Source organism: Eumetopias jubatus, unplaced genomic scaffold (assembly GCF_037043125.1).
Source record: "Eumetopias jubatus isolate StellerSeaLion01/CBP00866 unplaced genomic scaffold, mEumJub1_p1.0 scaffold_17, whole genome shotgun sequence".
In the NCBI taxonomy this organism is placed as follows: Eukaryota; Metazoa; Chordata; class Mammalia; order Carnivora; family Otariidae; genus Eumetopias; species Eumetopias jubatus.
The window spans coordinates 87465483-87485054 of record NW_028274823.1 but is presented as its reverse complement, the minus strand read 5'-3'; the positions used below and the strand labels follow the sequence as shown (position 1 = coordinate 87485054).

At 40.4% G+C, this 19572-nt stretch overlaps 1 pseudogene; it reads left to right on the top strand.

The window, feature by feature from the left end:
* Positions 1 to 1094: 1094 nt before the first annotated feature.
* Positions 1095 to 1795, top strand: LOC114210373 (high mobility group protein B1 pseudogene; annotated as a pseudogene).
* The last annotated feature ends 17777 nt before the right edge of the window (positions 1796 to 19572 follow it).

Here is a 19572-nt window from a genome sequence, read left to right as displayed (position 1 = left end):
AACAGTGCCCAAGCCTTACCTCGTTAATTCTTACAAAAGCCCTAAAAAGTGGCTCTCCACTTTATTCCAGCTTTACAAGTGAGAAAACTGTTGCTGAGAGTGGCCAAGGAACTCGGCTCTGGGTTTGTACTTCACGCTGTTTATTTCTAGAACTTGACTTGCAAACATTACACGACCAGATATCTCAAGCTCACCTTAAAAACCATCAAGCAAACTAAAGAAATAAGCAACAACAACAAAGTGTAAGAAAAAGTCTCTCATTCCCAGCTTAAGACATATTATAATAATTCAAAAAATACTGGAACGCCTGGGTGGCTCAGTCGGTTAAGTGTCTGTCTTCAGCTGAGGTCATGATCCCAGGGTCCTGGGATCGAGTCCCACATCAGGCTCCCTGTTCAGCAGAGAGCCTGCTTCTCCCTCTCCCTCTGCTGCTCCCCCTGCTTGTGCTCTCTCTCTCTTTCTCTCTGATAAATAAATAAATAAAATATTTTTTTAAATAATACAAAAAATACCAAAGAATGAAAGGAACATAAACCAGATCAACTACCCGGAAGCTGATGCATTTGCCTGAGGTCCATGCATAGCAGGCAATTGTACTTTATGTTATGTTATTGAAATACACCTTTGCTTTATCCAAAACACATTTTTTAAATGTTAGATAAATAGAGAAATATCATAGCATGTGCTACCAACTTGCTTTAACTGAGGTATCAATAAGAGACGAAACTAGAAATAGGAGAAATATTTTATAATAGCCTTAAATCTTCCACTGATACTAAAATTACTAAATGCCAACAGTTTAGAAAGAATACATACAAATGAAAAATAGATATAACAATGGCCTTTCCTATACCCCCAACCAATTTATTTATTAGCACCTGGGGAAAGAATCAATAATCTGGTCATAGTGTTTTAATTTCTGCAATTATAATTTTATTTCTTGTAGATAAAAGCTTTATCCTTTAAAAAGATTCACTTGTAAGAAAATACAAAGCAAGCTGGTTATTTCGTAGGAACTAGTTTATCATCCTGTATGTTCCAACGAATTAGCTGAGGCCAGAGTCTCCGTAAAATGGAAGCACCCATAGGCAGTACATTGAGCTCCATAGAGACAGCGCCGGGGCAAGTGAGAGCCAGACGGGCACTGGGCGACTCCGTGCCTCGCTGAGGAAAATAATTAAACATGGGCAAAGGAGATCCTAAGAAGCCGAGAGGCAAAATGTCATCATATGCATTCTTTGTGCAAACTTGCCGAGAGGAGCACAAGAAGAAGCACCCAGATGCTTCAGTCAACTTCTCAGAGTTTTCTAAGAAGTGCTCAGAAAGGTGGAAGACCATGTCTGCTAAGGAGAAAGGAAAATTTGAAGACATGGCAAAGGCGGACAAGGCCCGTTATGAAAGAGAAATGAAAACTTATATCCCCCCTAAAGGGGAAACAAAAAAGAAGTTCAAGGATCCCAATGCACCCAAGAGGCCTCCTTCGGCCTTTTTCTTGTTTTGTTCTGAGTATCGCCCCAAAATCAAAGGAGAACACCCCGGCCGATCCATGGGTGATGTTGCAAAGAAACTGGGAGAGATGTGGAGTAACACCGCTGCAGATGACAAGCAGCCGTATGAAAAGAAGGCTGCTAAGCTGAAGGAAAAATATGAAAAGGTTATTGCCGCGTACCGAGCTCAAGGAAAGCCTGATGCGGCAAAAAAGGGAGTTGTCAAGGCTGAAAAGAGCAAGAAACAGAAGGAAGAGGAGGAAGATGAGGAAGATGAAGATGAAGAAGAAGATGATGATGATGAATAAGTTGGTTCTAGCACAGTTTTTTTTTCTTGTCTATAAAGCATTTAACCCCCCTGTACACAACTCACTCCTTTTAAAGAAAAAAATTGAAATGTAAGGCTGTGTAAGATTTGTTTTTAAACTGTACATGTCTTTTTTTGTATAGTTAACACACTACCGAATGTGTCTTTAGATAGCCCTGTCCTGGTGGTATTTTCAATAGCCACTAACCTTGCCTGGTCCAGTATGGGGGTTGGAAATTGGCATGGAAATTTAAAGCAGGTTCTTGTTGGTGCACAGCACAAATTAGTTATATATGGGGATGGTAGTTTTTCATCTTCAGTTGTCTCTGATGCAGCTTCTACGAAATAATTGTTGTTCTGTTAACTGAATACCACTCTGTAATTGCAAAAAAAAAAAAGTTGCAGCTGTTTTGTTGACATTCTGAATGCTTCTAAGTAAATACAATTTTTTTTATTAGTATTGTTGTCCTTTTCATAGGTCTGAAATTTTTCTTCTTGAGGGGAAGCTAGTCTTTTGCTTTTGCCCATTTTGGATCACATGGATTATTACAGTGTTTATCTTTTCATATAGTTAGCTGATAAAAAGCTTTTGTCTGCACCCTGCATACTCATGATGAGGGTAATAAAAGTTGAATTGAGACAGTTTTCATCCATAACTGAAACTCAAATCTTGATCGATTGATACCAGATCTCACATAGCCCAGTCACATTTATAAAGTGAAGAGTAACCAGTCTATTCACAGCATGGGGGTAGTAGAATCAAACATTTTGAAAAGTCTGTCCTTGAAGGACTAAGAGAAAAGTATGTTCTAATCTTTACATGAGGACTCTACGTTCTTTAACTCCCATTACCATGTAATGGCAGTTATATCTGCAGTTCCCACATTAAAGAAGACCTGAGAATGTATCCCCAAAAGCGTGAGCTTAAAATACAAGACTGCCACATTAAACTTTTTTTGTTGACATTAGTCCCAGTAAAGGCTCTGGAAAAACATGCTGGCTGTAAATGTCTTCTCCTATTTATCTGAATATGGATTTCTTAGGAAACTTGACTTTCCATTAAAGGTATTTTTGATTAATTGGGCCAACTTCTAAAATGTATGCCACATTTAAAATCAGGTATATTTTCCTATATTATAATTTATTCCTTTATAAAAGTCAAATAGACCTAAGGGAAGAAGACACATAAAACTTTGTATTTCAGTATGAGTTATCTGATTTGAATTTGATTTTTCTTTACAAAACCCTAACTCATTCATTAGAGTCATGTTTATCTACTTAACAGTTTAGGGAACAATTTGGCAATTTTGTGGTTTTTTTGAGATTATCGTTCTCTTAAAGTGCCAGTGTTTTAAAATAGCGTCCTTGTAGTTTTACACGCTTTTGTGATGGAGTGCTGTTTTGTTATATAATTTTGACTTGGATTCTTTCCATTTGCATTTGTTTATGTAATTTCAGGAGGAATACTGAACATCTGAGTCCTGGATAATACTAATAAACTAATAATTGCAGAGGTTTAAAAAAAATGGAAGCACCCATAGAGTGAATTTCAGGCATATTTGGAGGTTTAAAATATGTTGTCCATGGCTGGAGCTGGGCTTGGGGAGGGTGTTGCAGGGTGTGTGTGGAGACGGGTTGCGGAGAGACTCCAGTGGAACACAGGGACCAGTTGTGCTTTAGCATCTCGAGAGCAAGGAAGTGTCAGCTCAGCACTTTGTAAATCCAGTAACACGTAAAAACAAACTTTCAGTTGTTTTCCAGCATGATCCTATGTGTTAATTGAAGTGGCAGAAATTTATGGGTACGGACAGGAGGAAAAGAGTACTTAAGAAATACGTACAAATGCCTAATACATTCACGACACTGGGCCAAATGCAATGACAAGTACGAAGATATGCATTTTTAGAGATCATAGTCAGTTTGGAAGTTTAGTACATTAATCCAGTGCAGAACTAAGATTTGCTGAGCACCTGCTATGTGTGCTGAGTGCTGGAGAGTGTGGATTCTCTCACGAAATACTTACCTGCTTACTCTGAGGTAAGTACCTTCATATTTGAGAGATGAGGAAACTGGCAGATAGAGAGATTGAGCAACTTGTTTGAAAACACAGCTGCTAATGGGCACACCCAAGGTTCAGTTCTAGGTCTGAGTGAAAGCTTTTGATTAACTGCATAAACAAATATGTATGTCTAACTCAAGAACAGGGCATTTGTTTATCCTCTGAGTCAAAAAATGCAAAAAGGATTAACAGGACAAATTTTGCAGTTGATTTTGGTGCAAAGTTTACTTCATGATACTTTAATTCTGGTGTTTCAGTATTGATGATGACATGGATTCATATCATCCTCATTAAAGTTACATGCTGATAATGTTGCTTTTATAATAATGATTTGTTGTGACTCAGGAAGTGTGCTAGCCTTTTCAAATAGGTGATGTGGTAAGTCAAAGTGTGTACATTTAACTGATGACTCAGCTAAGCCTCAGAGGGTTGGAGTAACACCGTGTCACATGGCCAGTGAGTAGAGGGGCTGGGTTTTGAGCCTGGGGGTCTGACGGCTCAGAGCTCATCTGTGCATAAGTTTCCAGAGCCCTGTGGGGGAGTGCACACACATGGGTTATACAATGCATAGTTCCAGCAGCAACTCGAGTCTTATCTTGCTCTGGGACTGAATAAAACACAAGCTTGTAATCTGAAAACCATAAAGACAGTAATTCACAAGGGAAGTATTCTCAAGTTTTCCAAAGCAAATTTTTCCCATGCCTTCCTGATTAGTGTTGAACGGGAGCAAAATATGCTACATCCCAAAACAGCAGGTGCAGGAAGGACACTCAGACCCTCCTCTGTCCCCCCAACAGAGGAAATAAGTCTCCCTGGTGGAAGGTCCTCCCCCTGCACCAGGAGGCAGAGAGACACCGTTGTGTCCAGAGGATAAAGCCATGTAAACGAACCTTGCTGCTTCTCCACAAATTAGCCAGCCCAGCCCAAACCCCTTTGTGTGGGGTTTACCGTTTCTCTGTCGAAAAGGCATAAAATCTGCCCATTTCTGTCCCCTCTCTGAGACTCCTATCTTTGGGCGCCCAGACACATGGAATTAAATTGTTTTTTCTCTTGTTAATCTGTCTTATGACAATTTAATTATTAGACCAGACAAAGAACCTGGAAGAGAAGAAGGAAAAGTTTTCCTCCTCTGCAGAGTGCCTCCATATTCTAAGCCATGTCTCGCCACAGACAGATTTTTGGTAGAAGCAGAAACGGGCTTAATGTAAGAAGGTGCGCACAGTGCTTGAGCATTCTGTGTTCACTGTGCGGGTTGGCTGCTGTTGGTTATTGTGGCAAAACCTCATAAAGCTGCTCCGAGTGTCTCTGGAATTCATTTATAACAGCGAGACTGGTTACCATCTGCTGTAAATGTTTTCTAGGAAATTCACTTACCCATGTTCCCAACTTTCCATAGTTTATCTCCATTCTGTAGCTGTTTATCTTCTGAAATAATTTCAACAGTCCAGTCTGTTTAATTTGTCTGATTCTGGGAACATGAGCTAGAGCACAGATCTATCGGTTTAATCTATCAGGTCCTGGGGAGCAGACTGGAACGTACCACTAAAGCAGTAAAGAAACTGACTCCAGATCTCCAGAACTTAGAAATTAAAAAACAATTCTTTTAGGGGAATACACAAATCTCAGCAGCTTCCTGGGTAATGGGGAGGAGAGAGAACTGAGGGGCCAGCAGTGTGGTGCACTAAGGGACAAAGGGCAGGAACGGGCTACCATGAGCCGCATAGAGAGGTTGGAAATGTCTCCTCCTAAGAATGAGCTAGGGAGTAAGTGAGGGTCCACCTGTGGACAGACTAAGAGGAGACTCAAGGTTTGCAAGCTCCTTGAGGACAATCCCAGCGTCTCTGAGAGATCTTCCCCCCGTATAGACACACCCCCATTTCTCATCCGTTGCTGGAAGGTCCTAGCACCCATCAGAGGCTGACTTTTTTTTTTTAAGATTATTTATTTATTTATTTGACAGAGAGAGACACAGTGAGAGAGGGAACACAAGCAGGGGGAGCAGGAGAGGGAGAACAGGCTTCCTGCGGAGTGGGGAGCCCGATGCTGGGCTTGTTCCCAGGACCCTGAGATCATGACCTGAGCCAAAGGCAGATGCTTAACTACTGAGCTACCCAGGTGCCCCCCAGAAGCTGACTTCTTAAATAACAAAACACTTAGGAGATAACAGAAAGTTCCTCCCTGATCCACATACTAATTTTAAAGATTTAATTAGGGACATGTTATGTTATTTTAGTACAGACGGAGTTTTTCTTTCACAAAACACAGCCGTTCTAACACAGAGTGAGTTATTTTTTTTCCTTCATAAAAGCAGAGGTTCTCATGCAATGATAATCTCTAGAAGCAGAGGTTTCTGTGAAACACAATGCATAGTTTTTCTGGCTGTTTATACAGGCATGAACAGCATTTTGCTTTTTAGCCTTGGAGATGCATCACATATGGGTACCCTGACCCTGTTGGTATAGGTTCCTCAGAAATTACGTGAATATAAGCAATCATGCACTTAATATATAAAACATACTGCAGCATTGTATTGCTGCTTTGAGAAATATGTGAATTCAGTGAAATATTGTAGCAGTCATTCATGTTCATAGGAAAATTGGTCAAAGGTTTTGACAAATTTGAGGCAGGAAAGAAAACAAAGGTCATGCTTTGTACTACAAGTCGCCTGTTCTAAATGATATTTCTTAAAATTGGCTGCCAATGTGCCACAGCCTTAGCAGGCCTCTACAAGAGCCTTAGGTTTTCTGTTCTTTCAATGACATTAGAGTGTGTATGCTTCTCCTTTCCCCATGCTCTTGAACTTGTGCCTCTCCCCACCGCTTCCGTCTCTCCTGCCTCCATGGATGGCAGGACGTATGTCGTTCAACTCCGCTCGAGTTCATGTAGCATCTGTTGTAACGAGGGTAAAATTACAGCAAGAACTCTATTCCTTTTAGTGGAAGGACAACAGAGGTGAATTTTAGTATCTCCTTGAACAGTGCTGCTTCAGAGAAAGCACATTTTTGTAGCCACTAATCCTAAGTACCGGGACTTGACTCCCAGTGTTGGTTTTGCCTCTAGGCAGGTGGCTTTGTTATTTGTTTTATTTAAGCCCTTATGCCCTTCTGTTGATCTCTAATCTGCCCAGGTCATGGTAAAAGAGAAAGGCTTCCTGCTACCTATAATGGTGCAGGATAATAGGAACAAGCAAGCACTCTAGGTTTTTTGTTTTTGTTTTTGTTTTTTTAAGTATGTGAAGGTAAAAATGCTTGGCATCCAAACTGGGTTTGGACAATATTTACCAAGTGGCAAGTAGTCATATTCACATTACAGGTCAGAATAAGGAATAAGAGCATTGTACCCTCCCACTAAATTCTCTGTGATTATTTAAAAAGTAGTGAGAGGGGGATACTGGCAAGTTCTTTACAATCCCAGTGCACATCCTAACTTAATGGCCATGACAATGGTAATCGTGAGCTTTAGGTTGAAGGATTATCTTCCTTCCCTGGGACTGAATGCTAGAGGAAATTGGGATACAAATCCTACAGCTAGAGTAGATTTCCAAATGCTCACTTTGACGTTTTCTTTGATGATGTTCTTCTTAAGTGGGTTATTACTCCAAGGAGAGGTAAGAAGCAAGCTAGAAAACTCGGGGAAGCTCTGGAGAGCGGCCTTGCTAATAAGGATGTTATTTAGGGAGAAGGGCTTATGACCATCCTCAGCATTTAGGCATATGATAGATCACGTCAAGTGTCTCTGTCTTTCTCCTTTATTACCAAAGAGAAAGCAAGTTTAATGGTATTGAAACAGAAAAAAAAAGTCTTAATTGGATTAGTTAGGCCTTCTGAGGATATACGACAGATATATCCATTAAGTTAAAGGGCAACCCTGCCAACGTTTTTGTGAAATGGAAAATGTAGAAGAAACACGCTTTTAAGGATGTTCATGTATCCTTCTGGCTTTGCTACCCGTGACTTTCCTTCCTCCAGCCCCTTCCCTAGCCACAGGTCCTGATGTCACAGACACAAGGCTAGACGTCGTGACTGTGAGAATTCTGACAGTGTTGTGTTGGACAGAAGGAGTATGATGCTGGAGTACAAGAAATCACTTCTTGCTCGTTTCTTACCTTTTCATATTGCAAACTTCTCTGCTGTTCTAGAAGGATTCAGAAGAAATAGAAACCTGCTTCTTCTGTGACTATCGGAGGATTTAACTCAATTCATTAAATACCTATTGAATGTGCAAAACTGCAGAGGATAAAGAAAATTGATATAAGAAGAGTCCTGTCTTCAAGGATTTTAATCTACTCCCAAGAGGAACCTTAAGAAACCACAATCAAACAATTATCTTCTCTCTCTCTCTGGCACGGATTATGATGGTCTCTGCTCCTAAATCCAACATAATAACTCCACATTCAGGAACTGATATAAAAATGCAAAATAAAATTTAGACTTTTATTTGATGTAAAACTTCACTGGGCAAATATATTGGTAGCAGATACTGCAGAGAATTTAAATGCAACTACCTCCTTTGGAAGGCAGTAAGAACTCATTATTGTCATATCTATGCTCATGCCAACCAGTGCATTTATATGGAAATTCTAGAGGGGGTCACAACTAAGTTAAATAACTTAATAGTCAAGTAGTTTAAAAAACACAAAACCAGGAGAACAATACAACAAATCTATACAAATCAAGGATTATTAAAAATAGTGTGTGTGGGCCTAGATTAGTATGGAAATTAATATGGACCATTGGGTCTTTTCATAGGAAAAGAGGGATTAAAATAGTCCAAAAATGAATTATTTACCTTTTGAGTAATTTAACTATGTATTTGGAAGCTTTAGTATTAATCTATGAACTTATAAGCACATATATACATACGTGTAGAAAGATTAGATGCATAATCGATTCCTGTAGTAGCTAAAAAATATATTTTGAAAATAGAATGTGAAAGAAAGTGGTATGGAGAGAATCGGAAGCTCTTTATTAAAGCCCAGTCAGAAATATAGAGAGAGAATCAGTAATGAGAGCATACAGCTACCAAGTAAAATATTTCAATTTCTAAATTTTCATATCCCAAACCCCATGTTCCCCCAAAGGCTAACCTCATCTTAAGGGTGACATAGCCTCACTCTGGCTCATGCTGTTGGTCTCACAGGCCAACCCTGCTGTGCCATGGGAGGGAGCTACACACAGGTGTGAATGCCAAGAAGCCATGATCATGGGGAGCCCCATCAGCAGCCAGCCACCACTGCCGCTCCCTGGTCCCCAACTCTTCACGCCCCACTAATGGCATCACCAGTCCCTGAAAACCTCATCCCTTCCCAGTGTCTGCTGGAGCCCAGAATCTTGTCCTTGACATCAGTGTAGCTGCATACAGGGCTTTTTGGGTACAGCTTCTTGAGTAGAGTTTCCTTCAGTCTGAAGGCATAGGAGACTGAAGACCCACATCCCCCAGTCCATGAGAGTTCTTGGAGTTTCCTTGACTAGGATTTGAGGCCATGCCTGCCCAGAGACGACCCTCCACACCTCTCCGTTCTACTCTCCGGGCTCTTTCCCTATTCTCTGAGCCACCCCTCTCTCTCCATGAAGGTTAGCACATGCTTGAGTCTGTGGGGCCTACTGAGCCTCCTGCCTGCTGGAAGAAATTTGGGGATCCATTTTGTAATGTCTCCATCTCTTTTAGGCCAAACTGTCAGTTTGTACATATGTAATTTTCTTTAAAACTTGTTGAGTTTACTGTGATTCTTACCGGGCTTTGCTCTATTAAACAAGTGCAGACCCATTAATCTCTCCAAAATACTCTCTTCTTTACATCGGGCTTCTGCTGGGAAGGCTGTGGGATGATATCCAGGCCCTATTGTTTGCCTGAGTGGCTCTGAGGATCACTCACTTTATATTTTAGAGAACCTTTTGTCTAACTCAATAGCCTCCCAAAGCACCACCTTTAATCTACTTGATATCTAATCAAGAATTTCACAGTTACATCTTTGGCTTCATCTTTTGGCCATCAATCCCTGGCAGTGACTTGGATCTGACCTGTGTTCAAAAATCACTTCATGACCTTAGCATCATCTGCAATCTGCAGAAACTGAGGGTTTTCAAAGCTATTGATTCTGTTATTTCTCTGCTTTTTTATTTTTGTACAAAGGGTAGACAACCACAAGCAGGCATGAAAGATAAACCTTTAGAGGCTACAGAATATCTTAGACGGAACTTTTCAACAAGTAGTTAGTGAGGATCAGCGTTGTGTTGTGCCCAAAATACAGACAGAATCTGAACCCTCATAGTGGTTACATGAGATTGGATGCGGACAGATAATAAATGAATACTTTAAAAAAATTTTTAGCAAGCACAGAGAAGACCGTGAATCAGAGCAAAGCGCTAGTGATGGTGGTATTCTCTGTTTTAGCACAGACGGTCAGGAATTGGCCGCTATGACTTAGGCAGAGGAAGTAGGAAATGCCTGTCCTGAGGAGATGTTATTTGAGCCAAATGACGAAGACCAGGCAGCCACGTCACGGTCCTATAGGATTCCAGATAAACAGCAATGTCTGCAAAGACACAAGGGTGGAAGGGAAGAAGAAGCTGAGGATGTAGTTTTCCTATGCAGTTGTAGTTTAGATATGGGATTAAAATAAAAAGGAAAAAAAAACTAAGTATTTTACCTAAGAGGAAAAATTCAACTAATAATTTCATAAAATTTATACTTTTAATTTAATAGCAATTTTTATTTCCTAAGGATTCTCTGCTCTGAAATTACTGGCTTACAGTTTATCTTCGTATATTTTCCCTTTGTGTCATTGAATCTCTAAGATTATTAATTTGTTCATAGTATTGCTATAACTGGTGTCATAACCAAATAAGTTATATCATATCCTTTCCTAGCTCGGCCATTTTTCCACAAATTATATCTTCTGAAAACATATATTTTCTGTTTAGATTTGGCAAGGCAAAGACTTGGAAAATAGAAGGTAAGATTATCACAGTGATGAGTTCTGGAATGTCTATTTTAATTTTATTTTTTTAAATTTTTTATTGTTATGTTAATCAACATGCATTACATCATTTGTTTTTGATGTACTGTTCCATGATCCATTGTTTGTGCATAACACCCAGTGCTCCACGCAGAATGTGTTCTTTTTAATACCCATCACCAGGCTAAACCATCCCCCCAACCTCCTCCCCTCTAGAACCCTCAGTTTGTTTTTCAGAGTCCATCGTCTCTCATGATTCATCTCTCCCTCCAATTTATTCCCCTTCATTCTTCCCCTCCTGCTATCTTCTTTTTTTTTCTTAACATATATTGCATTATTTATTTCAGAAGTACAGATCTGTGATTCATCAGTCTTGTACAATTCACAGTGCTCACTATATCACATACCCTCTCCAATGTCTATCACCCAGCCACCCCATCCGTCCCGCCCCCCCACCACTCCAGCAACCCTCAGTTTGTTTCCTGAGATTAAGAATTCCTCATATCAGTGAGGTCATAGGATACATGTCTTCCTCTGATTGACTTATTTCACTCAGCATAACACCCTCCAGTTCCATCCACGTCGTTGCAAATGGCAAGATCTCATTCCTTTTGATGGCTGCATAATATTCCATTGTGTATATATAACACATCTTCTTTATCCATTCATCTGTCGATGGACATCATGGCTCTTTCCACAGTTTGGCTATTGTGGACATTGCTGCTATAAACATTGGGGTGAACGTACCCCTTCGGATCCCTACATTTGTATCTTTGGGGTAAATACCCAGTAGTGCAATGGCTGGATCATATGGCAGCTCTATTTTCAACTGTTTGAGGAACCTCCATACTGTTTTCCAGAGGGGTTGCACCAGCTTGCATTCCCACCAACAGTGTAGGAGGGTTCCCCTTTCTCCGCATCCCCGCCAACATCTGTCGTTTCCTGACTTGTTAATTTTAGCCATTCTGACTGGTGTGAGGTGGTACCTCATTGAGGTTTTGATTTGGATTTCCCTAATGCCGAGGGATGTTGAGCACTTTTTCATGTGTCTCTTGGCCATTTGGATGTCTTCTTTGGAAAAATGTCTGTTCATGTCTTCTGTCCATTTCTTGATTGGATTATTTGTTCTTTGGATGTTGAGTTGGATAAGTTCTTTGTAGATTTTGGATACTAGCCCTTTCTCTGATATGTCATTTGCAAATATTTTCTCCCATTCTGTTGGTTGTCTTTTGGTTTTGTGGACTGTTTCTTTTGCTGTGCAAAAGCTTTTTATCTTGATGAAATCCCAATAGTTCATTTTTGCCCTGGCTTCCCTTGCCTTTGGCGATGTTTCTAGGAAGAAGTTGCTGCGGCTGAGGTCGAAGAGGTTGCTGCCTGTGTTCTCCTTTATGATGTTGTTGGACTCCTGTCTCACGTTTAGGTCTTCCAACCATTTGGAGTCTATTTTTGTGTGTGGTGTAAGGATATGGTCCAGTTTCATTCTTCTGCATGTGGCTGTCCAATTTTCCCAACACCATTTGTTGAAGAGACTGTCTTTTTTCCATTGGACATTCTTTCCTGCTTTGTCAAAGATGAGTTGACCATAGAGTTGAGGGTCCATTTCTGGGCTCTATATTCTGTTCCATTGATCTATGTGTCTGTTTTTGTGCCAGTACCATACTATCTTGATGATGACAGCTTTGTAATAGAGCTGGAAGTCCGGAATTGTGATGCCGCCAGCTTTTCTTTTCTTTTTCAACATTCCTCTGGCTATTCGGGGTCTTTTCTGGTTCCATACATATTTTAGGATTTTTTGTTCCATTTCTTTGAAAAAAGTGAATGGTATTTTGATGGGGATTGCATTGAATGTGTAGATTGCTCTAGGTCACATTGACATCTTCACAATGTTTCTTCTTCCAATCCATGAGCATGGAACATTTTTCCATTTCTTTGTGTATTCCTCAATTTCTTTCATGAGTATTTTATAGTTTTCTGAGTACAGATCCTTTGCCTCTTTGCTTAAATTTATTCCTAGGTATCTAATGGTTTTGGGTGCAATTGTAAATGGGATCCACTCCTTGATTTGTCTCTCTTCTGTCTTGTTGTCGGTGTATAGGAATGCCACTGATTTCTGTGCATTGATTTTATATCCTGCCACTTTAGTGAATTCCTGTATGAGTTCTAGCAGTTTTGGGGTGGAGTCTTTTGGGTTTTCCACATACAGTATCATATCATATGCAGAGTGAGAGTTTGACATCCTCTTTGCTGATTTTGATGCCTTTGATTTCTTTTTGTTGTCTGATTGCTGTGGCTAGGACTTCTAATACTATGTTGAATAGCAGTGGTGACAGTGGACATCCCTACCGCATTCTTGAACTTAGGGGGAAAGCTCTCAGTTTTTTCCCATTGAGAATGATATTTGCTGTAGGTTTTTCATAGATGGATTTTATGATATTGAGGTATGTACCCTGTATCTCTATACTCTGAAGAGTTTTGATCAAGAAACGATGCTGTACCTTGTCAAATGCTTTCTCTGCATATATTGAGAGGATCCTATGTTTCTTGTTCTTTCCTTTGTTAATGTATTGTAACATGTTGATTGATTTGCAGCTGTTGAACCAACCTTGCAGCCCAGGGATAAATCCCAATTGGTCATGGTGAATAATCGTTTTAATATACTGTTGGATCCTCTTGGCTAGTATTTTGGTGAGAATTTTGCATCGATGTTCATCAAGGATATTGGTCTGTAATTCTCCTTTTTGGTGGGATCTTTGTCTGGTTTTGGGATCAAGGTAATGGTGGCCTCATAAAATGAGTTTGGAAGTTTTCCTTCCATTTCTATTTTTTGGAACAGTTTCAGGAGAATAGGTATTAATTCTTCTTGAAATGTCTGATAGAATTCCCCTGGAAAGCCATCTGGCCCTGGGCTTTTGTTTGTTGGGAGATTTTTGATGACTGCTTCAATTTCCTTAGTGGTTATAGGTCTGTTCAGGTTTTCTATTTCTTCCTGGTTCAGTTTTGGTAGTTGATACATCTCTAGGAATGCATCCATTTCTTCCAGGTTATCTAATTTGCTGTCATAGAGTTGCTCATAATATGTTCTTATAATTGTTTGTATTTCTTTGGTGTTGGTAGTGATCTCTCCTCTTTCATTCATGATTTTGTTGATTTGGGTCATTTCTCTTTTCTTTTTGATTAAGTCTGGCCAGGGGTTTATCCATCTTGTTAATTCTTTCAAAGAACCAGCTCCTAGTTTCGTTGATCTGTTCTACTGTTCTTTTGGTTTCTAGTTCATTGATTTCTGCTCTGATCTTTATGATTTCTCTTCTCCTGCTGAGTTTAGGCTTTTTTGTTGTTTTTTTTCTCTAGCTCCTTTAGGTGTAGGGTTAGGTTGTGTATTTGAGACCTTTCTTGTTTCTTGAGAAAGGCTTGTATTGCTATATACTTTCCTCTTGGGACTGCCTTTGCTGCATCCCAAAGATTTTGAACAGTTGTGTTTTCATTTTCATTGGTTTCCATGAATTTTTTTCATTCTTCTTTCATTTCCTGGTTGACCCATTCATTCTTTAGTAGGATGCTCTTTAGCCTCCATGTATTTGAGTTCTTTGTGTCTTTCCTCTTGTGATTGAGTTTTGATTTCAAAGCATTGTGGTCTGAAAATATGCACGGAATAATCCCAATCTTTTCGTACCGGTTGAGACCTGATTTTTGACCTAGGATGTGATCTATTTTGGAGAATGTTCAATGGGCACTAGAGAAGAAAGTGTATTCCTTTGCTTTGGGATGGAATGTTCTGAATATGTCTGTGAAGTCCATTTGGTCCAGTGTGTCATTTAATGTCTGTATTTCCTTTTTGATCTTTTGCTTAGGTGATCTGTCCATTTCAGTCAGGGGAGTGTTAAAGTACCCCACTATTATTGTATTGTTGTCAATGTGTTTCTTTGCTTTTGTTATTAATTGCCTTGTAAAATTGGCTGCTCCCATGTCAGGGGCATAGATATTTACAATTGTTAGATCTTCTTGTTGGATAGACAAGACCTTTAAGTAGGATATAGTGTCCTTCCTCATCCCTTATTACAGTCTTTGTTTTAAAATCTAATTTGTCTGATATCAGGATTGCCACCCTAGCTTTCTTTTGGTGTCCATTAGCATGGTAAATGATTTTCCACCCCCTCACTTTCAATGTGGGGGTGTCTTTGGGTCTAAAATAAGTCTCTTGCAGACAGCATATTGATGGGTCTTTTTTTTTAGTCCAATGTGATAGCCTGTGTGTTTTGATTGGGGCATTTAGCCCATTTCCATTCAGGGTAACTATTGCACGATATGAATTTAGTGCCATTGTATTGTGTGTAAGGTGACTATTCCTGTATATTGTCTGTTTTCCTTTCTGATCTATGCTGCTTTTAGGCTCTCTCTTTGTTTAGAGGACCCCTTTCAATATTTCTTGGAGGGCTGGTTTCATGTTTGCAAATTCCTTTAGTTTTTGTTTGTCCTGGAAGCTTTTTAATTCTCCTTCAATTTTCAATGACAGCCTAGCTGGATATAGTATTCTTGGCTGCATATTTTTCTCATTTAGTGCTCTGAAGATATCATGCCAGTCCTTTCCGGCCTGCCAGGTCTCTGTGGATAGGTCTGTTGCCAATCTAATATTTCTACCATTAGAGGTTACATATCTCTTCTCCTGAGCTGCTTTCAAGAGTTTCTCTTTGTCTCTGAGACTCATAAGTTTTACTATTAGATGTCGGGGTGTTGACCTATTATTATTGATTTTGAGAGGGGTTCTCTCTGCCTCCTGGGTTTTGATGCCTGTTTCCTTCCCCACATTAGGGAAGTTCTCTGCTATAATTTGCTCCATATACCTTCTGCCCCTCTCTCTCTTTCTTCTTCTTCTGGGATCCCAATTATTCTAATGTTGTTTCATCTTATTGTACCGCTTATCTCTCGAATTCTGCCCTCATGATCCAGTAGTTGTTTATTCCTCTTTTTCTCAGCTTCTTTATTTTCCATCATTTGATCTTCTATATCGCTAATTCTCTCTTCTGCCTCATTTATCCTAGCAGTTAGTGTCCCTATTTTTTTTACACTTCCTTAATAGCCTTTTTTATTTTGACTTGGTTAGATTTTAGTTCTCTTATTTCTCCAGGAAGGTTGTCTCTAATAACTTCCACGGTTTTTTTCAAGCCCAGCTAGTATCTTTAAAGTCATGATTCTGAACTCTAGGTCTGACATCGTACTAATGTCCGTATTGAGTAGGTCCCTTGCAGATGGTACTACCTGTTGTTCTTTTTGCTGACGTGATTTTTTTTTCTTGTCATTTTGTCCAGATAAGAATAGATGAATGAGAGAACAAAATGCTAACAGGTTAACAACATCCCCAGCAAATATACTCTAAAGAAAGCAGAAAAGACCTGAAGCCAGGGGAAAAGAAAGGGAAAGAAAGAAAAAAGAAAAAGGGGAAAAAAAGAAAAAGAAAAAGATAAAAACAAACAAAAACAGAACAAAACAAAAAAAAACAGAATATGATCAAATATGATTAGGCTAGTGCATTGATGAGTGCCACACACTAGATTTTGGGTGGATTTTGGTCTGTTAGAAGAAAGATCCTCGTACAATTTTAAAGAAAGAAAGTCTTATATATGTACAAAATAAGGGTTGACACAATGAAGGGATGGAAGATGACTGTAAAGATGAAAATTATAAAAGATTTTATAAAAGGAATTGAGAAGATAAGAAGTTGTTTCAAAAAAGAAAGAAGATTTAAAAAAAAAAAGAAAAAAAAGAGGGAGAAAATGTGATCGGGCAGGAGACTAGAACAAAGCCATACACTAGTGATTTAGGGTATATTTTGATCTGTTAGAACAAACTGTATCCCAAAATTTTAAAGAGAGAACAACTTATATATATATATGTCAAAAATAAGGGTAACTACTATGAAGGGATAGAATATGACTCTTAAAATGAAAACTAATTTTTTTAAAAGGGATTGTTAAATATTGGTTGAAAAAGGGAAAAAGAAAAATGCAAAAAAAAAACAATTAAAAAAATTAACTTTGAGAAACTAATGAATCATGGTAAAAAAGCCATGAATTCTATGTGCAGTATTCGCCTAGTGCTGGAGTTCTCCCTCTCTCCTTGATCGGTAAACTTGGTCTTGGCTTGCTGGCTGTTCGTGCTGATCTTCTGGGGGAGGGGCCTGTTGCCGTGGTTCCCAAATGTCTTTGCCGGAGGCGGAATTGCCCCGCCCTTGTCGGTCCGGGCTAAGCAAGCTGCTCAGGTTTGCTCTCAGGAGCTTTTGTTCCCTGCAAGCTCTCGGTACAGTGTTGGAGGCCGAGGGTGAAAATGGTGGCCTCCCAATCTCCGCCCGGAGGAAGTGAGAAATCGGGGCCCACTCCTCAGTGTGACCCCATAGACAAGCAGTCACTCCCGTGTCCCCGGTCTCCGGCCGCACTCCGTGCTCACCCGGCCTGTGACCGAGCGTTTCTATCTCTGGCACCCGACCCCGTGTGGAGTCTCCAAACCCAGCAGATCCCTGCGGTGCGCTCCCGCGCCGCTCCTCCCGGGGGAGGAAGGGGAGTCTCCCCGGATCTGCCGCTTGTTGGGTCCCTGCTGGAGGAGCAGTGGCCCGACTGGGCCGGACCACAGTTTATGGCCACCCCGAGCTGAGAGCCCGCGCCTCGGCTCCGTCTCTGCAGCCGGCTTCCCCGCTCCGATCCCTGGGAGCTCTGCCGCACTCAGGCACCCCCTGGTCTTTCTGTGACCCCGAGGGTCCTGAGACCCCACTGTCCCGGGAGGATTTCACCCCCCGCTTAGCCACTGGAGCGACGTCCCTCCGCGGAGCCGACTTCTAAAAGGTCCGATTTAGTGCTCCACGGCTCTAGCACTTGTCAGAAGCGGCCGACGGAGGCCCCCTCCCCCGCCGTCTATCCTCCCGAATATCGCCTCGGATTCACTTCTCCGCACGTCCTACCTTCCAGTAAGTGGTCGCTTCTCTGTTCAGAGTTGTTGCTACTCTCCTCTTTGATCTCCTGTTGAGTTCGTAGGTGTTCAGAATGGTTTGATCCCCATTCAGCTGAATTCCTGAGACCTGACGAAATCCAGGTCTCCTACTTCTCCACCATCTTGCTTCCCTTCTATTTTAATTTTCTTTTGTGATAACTTGTACATATATGTGTGTGTGCATTGGGAGTCTTTTCCCCAAAGAAAACGCTTTGCTCAGACTATAAATATACATTTTCTGATCTTAGATTTTATATAAATATATATATATATATGTTTTCTAGTTATAGATTTTTTTACCCTCCTGCCTCCATTAGACACACAACATAATGTTCATCAAACATAGACTCAAACCATAAAGAATATTGTTTGCTGTTTGAAAGAGCACCCAGAGAACTGGATAGTTACCATGGGAAGATTTTTGCAGGAGTCTAAACGGAAATAATAGAGTAAATGCACTGCTTTCTCATTACTCCTTCTAAATATTTGCTTCTCTTTGGTCAGTACTGACTTTCTCTAATTTCTGCCCAAGTGCATGCAAACACATACCCATGAATATTTTAGAAAATCACATTAAATGTGCGGGTAATTAAGGATAGGCAGATGGGTGTTCATGGCTTTTCTTTTCAATTGTATTTTGATTCATTCATGTAACTAATTAATTTCTATATTAGAGCTTGGACCAAAAAAAAAAAAAAACTTTAGCTGCACTTAGTGAGCCCATAAAAATTAACATGTAAATATAAGAAACATAATTGCCAAATTATTTATGGACCTCTCGTTAGCATAAATATTTTTAAAGCTGTGTATTTCCAGGTAAATCAGACATCAGACCAACTGAATGAATCCAATTAGGGTATACAAAACCATGTACCCCACACCCCCAGATCCTTCAGTAATATCCCAGGACAAGTGCAGGCAACAGCGCCTAGGGCAGCTTTGAGCTTGCTGGGCACTGAGGCTGGAATTTATTAGAAGCAAAGCCTTAGACATAATCATATATGATCACAGTTGATCTTTGTGGAGTTATCACGTCCTGGAATAAAGACTCAAACACCCAGAAGATCAAGAAAAAAGCCAACAGAAGGTATTATGTTTTAAAAAATACATATTTTAACACCCTGGAGGTAGGATGCCATTCATGCCCACTGCAGAAGTAGAATCAGAAATTCAGTGAAGAGGGAAGGAAGAAAGGAAGGAAGGAAGGAAGGAAGGAAGGAAGGAAGGAAGAAAAAGAAAGAAAGAAAGAAGGAAAGAAAGAAAGAAGCAAAGAAATCATGTGTAAAGTCTTTCCTTCCAGTAAAGATGGCCCTCAATCAGAAAAAGAAAAAAGAAATTCAGGGAAAGAGAGGACATTTTGACAAGGGGTTTCTATTTTGACTCTTTTGACAAGGGTTGTGTGTGCAGTCAGAGCGTGGGGACCTGGCAGCGCGGCCCAGGAGCGAGAGCTGTTTGGGAGGCTGGAGCACGTGACCGCGGAGGAGTCCTGGAGAGGCGAGGACTGCCAGACAGGTGCATGAGCCCCTGGTTGCAGCAGACAGTATCAGTACCCTGTTTGCTGTTTTCCGGTGCCAGAGGAGAAACCCACAACTTCTCTACTTTGAGTTCACCAAGGACAAGATCTCTGGCATGCATTTTGGTTATCCTTTATTCTAGGTCTTGAAAACCGTAGATGCGTACTCCTCTCCAGTGTGTGTCTTGAAAGACTTTCATAATGGGAAAGAAAGACTAATTTTGTCTCTCATCTGTAGAGGTATGCAAAGCCAGAGCATGTGTGAGTCAGAGG